Below are 6,172 nucleotides of genomic sequence, written 5' to 3'. Positions count from 1 at the left end.
CCATAGGCTGATTTGCTCATTTATTTTGTAGCAACAAGCTTCTGTGATGATAAAAATGAAATAAAGTTTAAAAAGCAAAATAGATGGTGGAGAAACACAATAGGGATGCATAGCAAGGTATGATTTTCTAGGCAAAATGGATTTGTACAAAAGAATATAGTAGTAAAGGATTTGTGCCTGATTCTTGTTGTATTATTTTTGAATCTCATTTAGCCTGTGTTCTAATTTCCCAATTGTGGTAATCCTTCTTCCCACAAGATTATTTCTTTGCACCATGAACATTCTGGTCAGATTCTCTGCTTAACCATCTTGACCTCCTGAGCACTCATCTTTGTACTGAGACCCTGATATATGCCCAAATCACGCCCTTCCATAGGAAGGCTTCTTGCTTTGCCCAGGGAGCATTCAATTTTTCAAGCCATTTAGGGCTCTTTCCTCACCCAGGGTCTATATGAAACCTTAGAAGGAAGCCTGTTCTTTCCAGGAAGAGAATCCTGGTGGGTTCTAACCTCAACCTGTAAATCCACTAAGCAAGCTCCTTCTGAACACCGATGATGCAAGCTCAATCCAAGAAGCCAGCTCTCCACAGGGGGAAGGCAACCAAAGCAGTAGCTAATGCTTACTGAGCAGTTCTTATTGATCAGATCCATCTCTAGGTGCTGTGATCCACCCCAAAAATTCCACAGTTCTTATTTCCCATGTAAAGAAAGAAGATTGGAAAAACGGGAAGCTAAATGAGAGCTTCAAAATGACAACTTCCCTGATTCTTCCCGTGAAAACTGAATGTGTCACCTCCACACTGAGAAATCACTTACCGTCTAATGATTCTCTCCCAGTAGATATCATCACATGACTTCTTATACATTTTTCTTGTTTGCTTCCTGTCTGTTTCTCCCCGCTCCTCCCAACTATGATGTAGTATCACAAAGGTGAGAATACCTGAGTTTTATTCACTGTGAATTGATGCACCCAAAACAGTCTCTTAACAAGGTATGTGCTTGAGAAATATTTGTTGGATGATTAAAAAAATAAGCGTTCACCCACCCCACTCCATAATTGTGGTTGGATGACATTCAGAGCAGACGATTGGAAGAGAACTTTCCCCTGCTTCCCCTGTCAGCTAGAGAGGTAAACATACGACATAGCTTGCAGTTTCTCGTGTAATTTATATCTCTTCACCACCCCTTGTACTCAAACCACTGAGAAGTCAAAAGAAGGAAAAAGTGAAAGAGAGAGAAAGAAAGAAAGAAAGAAAGAAAGAAAGAAAGAAAGAAAGAAAGAAAGAAGGAAAGAAAGAAAGAAAGAGAAAGAAAGAAAGAAGGAGAGAAAGAGAAATCTCACTTTTAAATTTCAAGCTAATATTTGGTCTGTCTTGAAATCATTATCTCACAGCATTTGTGTTCCATTATTTATCACACCTATTTTGTTTCCCTTAAAGGAAATAGTGGCAAAAGCTGTAACTTGTCTGATGTTCAAACTCAGGACCTTCAGAATATGAGACTCACAGGTGGCCTGCTACTCTAAGAGAGCAACTGTTCCCAAGAGCTGACATTCAGATTATCACATCTCATTTCCCACACACTGCTGCTTTATCAATTCCTAGCTTTTAAAGAACACAATCAATGCTACTTGGAAATCACTCCTTATCAACCAATCTGCACTGGAAGACTTCCCCACTCAGGACAGGGGGAGTCCACCTGTTTCCAGTATTCTCATAATGATAGGACTTTCTGGCCTGGGGGACCAGAAACAATTGTACCTCTTGCTGCCTTTTTTCCCTCTTGTGTCCCAACGATCTTGCTTTTCCCTTCTTCAGAGATCTTACTCACTCTTCCTTTCCGTAGTCTCCTTTGTTGGTAAGAAACAGAGGTAGTGCTCAATTCATGATAGTTCATTGAGTGACCAACTGAATGAATGAAGGAAGAAATAGCGTTCCAAGGTGTCTCCCATTCATACTACTCTTACTGTGTGTCTCCACTTGCATCTATATGACTAGAGACATTCACTCAACAAAAAACACAAGCTGAAATTATAATCATATCCTCCCTTTTTTTCCCTCAATTTTTTTGTGCCATGAATTATACTAGGATACTTAGGGAGTTTACTGGATGTAGTCTGACTGAATTCTGCCAAAACAGCTATGTTTTAGTCTGCAGTTTACGCACTTTTTAGAAGTAATAGAGGCTGAGATAAGTTAACTGTTGTTTCTAAGGTGCCAAAGCTGCTAAGTGGGAAAGCCCGAATTGAGAAGCAGCAGATATTTTTACATTTTAAATGTGATTTTTTTTCCCGCTGTAGCAGCTCAGTTATTCTGCCCGTTCTTTTGCACTTTAGCCCATTCATTCATACACCAAATATCTAATTCCAGACCTCTACTTACTTTTTGGGCTTAACTTTTTTTGTTTTTTTGTTTTGTTTTGTTTTGCTTTTTGTTTTTTGACAATGTCACTCTGTCACCCAGGCTGCAGTGCAATGGTAAGACCTGGGCTCACTGCAACCTCTGCCTCCCGGGTTCTAGTAATTCTCCTGTTTCAGCGTCCAGAGTAGCTGGGACTACATGTGCCTGCCACGATGCCTGGCTAATTTTTGTATTTTTAGTAGAGACGGAATTTCACCATGTTAGCCAGGCTAGTCTCAAACTCCTGACCTCAGTTGATCGGCCCCCCTTGGCCTCCCAAAGTGATAGGATTATAGGCATGAGCCACCCCTCCTGGCCTGGGTTTTAATTTCATTTTATTTTAATTTCATTTCATTTTATTTTACTTTTTTTTAAATTTTATTTTGTGACAGGGTCTCACTTTGCTGTCCAGGCACTACTGGCAGGATCTCCATTCACTGCAACTTCCGCCTCCTGAGTTCAAGTGATCCTCCCACCTCAGCCTCCTGAGTAGCTGGGAATACAGATGTATACCACTACACTCATTTTTGTATTTTTTGTAGAGACAAGGTATCACTGTGTTGTCCAGGCTGGTCTCAAACTCCTGACATCAACGGATCCGCCCATCTCAGCCTCTCAAAGTGCTGGGATTACAGAAATGAGCCACCACATCTGGCCTTGGGCTTACCTTTCAAGTCAACTTTGGCTCATTGTCTTCCTTCAAACACCACATTCAGGGATTTGTCAAATAATGAACACTATTCTTCCACAACTGTTTTGAATCTATCAATTACTTTCCACTCATTTACTACATATTCACTGGGGAGATGCTCTGTGCCAGACACTGTAGTACGATCAGGTAATTTGGAGGAAGAATAGACACCCCACACCTCAAAAGAGGACAATATAAATATGGACGATGGAAGATCCACCTCGAGATTCACCGTTTTCCATCTTTCTGTCATTTTCAGCTAAATAACTCCTTCAAAAATATCTTAAAATAACTAAATAACTCTTTCAATAATAGCACTCTTCTATATGCTGGACTACTCTTAATTTTCTGGTTATAACAGGATCTTACTTTTCTTTTAATTTTTGTCTTTGCTTTCTGCCTAAATTTTTATTTTGCGTTATGAAGTTGATAGGTCCATTACTGGATGGTGTGGTTCAATTCTCCAACATGCTTGCTGATTTGTTTTCTACTAAGTCTACCAATTACTGAGAGAGAAGTGTTAATGACAGCAACTATTATTGGATTTTTCTGTTTTTACTTGGCATATCCAATTTTGTTTATGAGTTTTGAAGCTCTGTGTTCTCGCATACATTTGGGACAGTAATCCCCTGGAAAATTGACAGTCATTTGGCAGCCCTCATTATTCCTGAAAAGTTTCTCTACTTTCAAATCTTCTTTGTCTGATTTTTCATATATACATCACAGCTGTCTTTGATTACTGCTTGCATGAGGTATCTTTTCCCACTCTTGTCTTTCAATCTGCTATATAACTTCTATTCTTACATATAAGTGTATTGCAGGTGGCTTTCTTTAGTGAGCATATTTATTTTTAACACATTCTGATGATCTCTAGTTTTTAATTAATGCATTTAGATAATTTACATGCAATGCTATAGATAAATTTTTAGATAGGTCTATTATTTAATAATTTATTAACCTTTTTTCCCTTTGTTTTAACTCATCTATGTTCCTCTTTCTATCTTGTTTTGGTTTATTCAAATCTTGTTAGTAAGTGGTCTAGGATCTACCATATACATATATAACCTTTCACAGTATAGTTAGAATCAATATTTTACCATTCAAATTGATTATAGAAACTTCATGAAGATTTAGGCCCATTACACTTACCCTTTTATCTTATGTATGTAGTACATCTAGATACAATGATAACTGCATCAGATACAGTTACAATTTTTGTTTTCAATCATCAAGCATACCTTAAGGATCTCAATGGAAGAATAACAGTCTGTTAGGTCTACCCAGACATTTTCTATTTCTGCTTTTGTTTCTTCATTGATGATGTTCTAAGTTTCCTTGTGGTATCACTTTTCTTATCTCAAATCTTTGCTAATTCTTTTCCAGCAGTCTTGCTAGGATTGAGAATGTATTTATTTACCTTCCAATGAGAATGCATTTATTTGCCTTTATGTCTGGAAGATACTTTTGCTCCACATAGCGTTCTGGGTTGACATGTCTTTTTCTTTTGGTACTTACTGAATGTTATGAAATTTTTTCTGGCTCCTGGGGTTCCTGATGAGAAACCTATAATCATTCATATAGTCGTTTCTCTTTCATTTCCCTTTGGCTGCTTTCAAAATTGTTTTGTATTTTCTTAGTTTTCAGCAGTTTGATTATGAAATGTCTTGCTATGGGTTTCTTTGGGTTCATCGTGCTTGACATTTACTGAACTTTAAAAATCCGGTTTATATCTTTTGATAAATTTGATACATTTTCAGCTATTAATTCTTCAAAGTTTTATCCCACAAAGACCTCTTTGTCCTCTTCTTTCCAGATTACAATAATGTGAATGTTAGATGTGTTATTTTTTATTTGTCCCTGACCCTCTGTTCAGAGAAAAATAAAATCCTCCTTTCTCTCTTAGTTCAGATTATGTACGTATCCTTGTTCTGTTTTCAAGTTCATTGACTTTTTCCTTAGTCTTCTGCATTCTGTTATTGAGATCATCCAATTAAGCTTTTTATTTCCCCTAATAGTTTTGGTTAATACATTTTTTAATTCTTAAGTTAAAATTGGTGTTTATATATTCCAAATATTTGGTGAGACTTTCCAACTTTCGGTTCACTTCACGAATGCTATCCCGTAATTCTAGGAGCATTGGTATAATAACTGCTTTAATGTACGTGTCAGATGATTTTGACATCTGTGTCCTCTCAGTATTGTTATCCGAGGAGTCCCTTTGCCATGTGAATTAAGATCTCCCTGTTTTTTCAAATGCTGAATATTTTGGGATTGTAACCTCCTGGACTTCTTTGGATTATGTGATGAGACACTGTGTCTTGTTGAAATCTTAAGGATAATATTGCTGTTTTTGTTTTTGCAGGCACACAATGGCCTTGTATTTAAGTTCCAAGTACCAACTAGCTTTCTATGTGTTGTTCTTTCAAAGATAACTTTATTTGAAAGCCTTGACACTACTGTTCAGAGATCTCTGGAGTGTGTGCCACCCAGTGGTCAGTGAGGACTGGAAAGTGGGCCGTTGCTCAGTTCAGCTCTCAGGCTCTTTTTTGGTAAGATGTTTGGGATTAGAGCCACTTATTCAAGCTGACCAGGTGCATCTACAAGTTCACAAATAACTTTATGGGTTTGCTTTCTACAGTATCTGTCCAGGCACATTCTAGTGACTTGAAACCTCCTGGTTTCAGTCCTCTCACCAGAAAGCTGGGGCTGTACTTACCCAAGTGGCTTTGCCCTGCCCTTTTCACAATTGTCTCACATTCAAGCTGCAGGCAGAAACAGGGAGAAAAGAGCAATTGCATACGTCCCTTGGTTTCCCAGCTCCTCAAAGAAACAGAAAATTAATTACACAGTAGATACACGCTATATTGAATACCAGGAGTGAGCTGTCACCAGCACTGTATTGTTGCTGCTCCTACAACTTGAACTAAAGCAGCATCCTGCTCTCAGACACTAACTTGGGTTTGGAGACCTAAATAATAAAGTTTGGAGAATGTGGGCATCGATCCCACTACCTCTTGCATGCTAAGCAAGCGCTCTACCACTTGAGCTAATTCCCCATATCAGGGGAGCTTTATTTATTCTTA

The 6,172-nt window shown here is 38.2% G+C and overlaps 1 non-coding gene across 1 annotated transcript; it reads right to left on the bottom strand.

Moving 5' to 3' along the window:
• Positions 1-6,072: 6,072 nt before the first annotated feature.
• Positions 6,073-6,145, bottom strand: TRNAA-AGC. The gene has a single exon. It is a non-coding gene; the product is annotated as a tRNA-Ala (tRNA).
• Between the last annotated feature and the right edge of the window lie 27 nt (positions 6,146-6,172).

The sequence above is a fragment of the Colobus angolensis genome, unplaced genomic scaffold, assembly GCF_000951035.1.
Source record: "Colobus angolensis palliatus isolate OR3802 unplaced genomic scaffold, Cang.pa_1.0 Scaffold6, whole genome shotgun sequence".
NCBI lineage: Eukaryota > Metazoa > Chordata > Mammalia > Primates > Cercopithecidae > Colobus > Colobus angolensis.
Note: the sequence above shows the minus strand (reverse complement) of the source record. Positions and strands in the feature narration are given on the sequence as shown.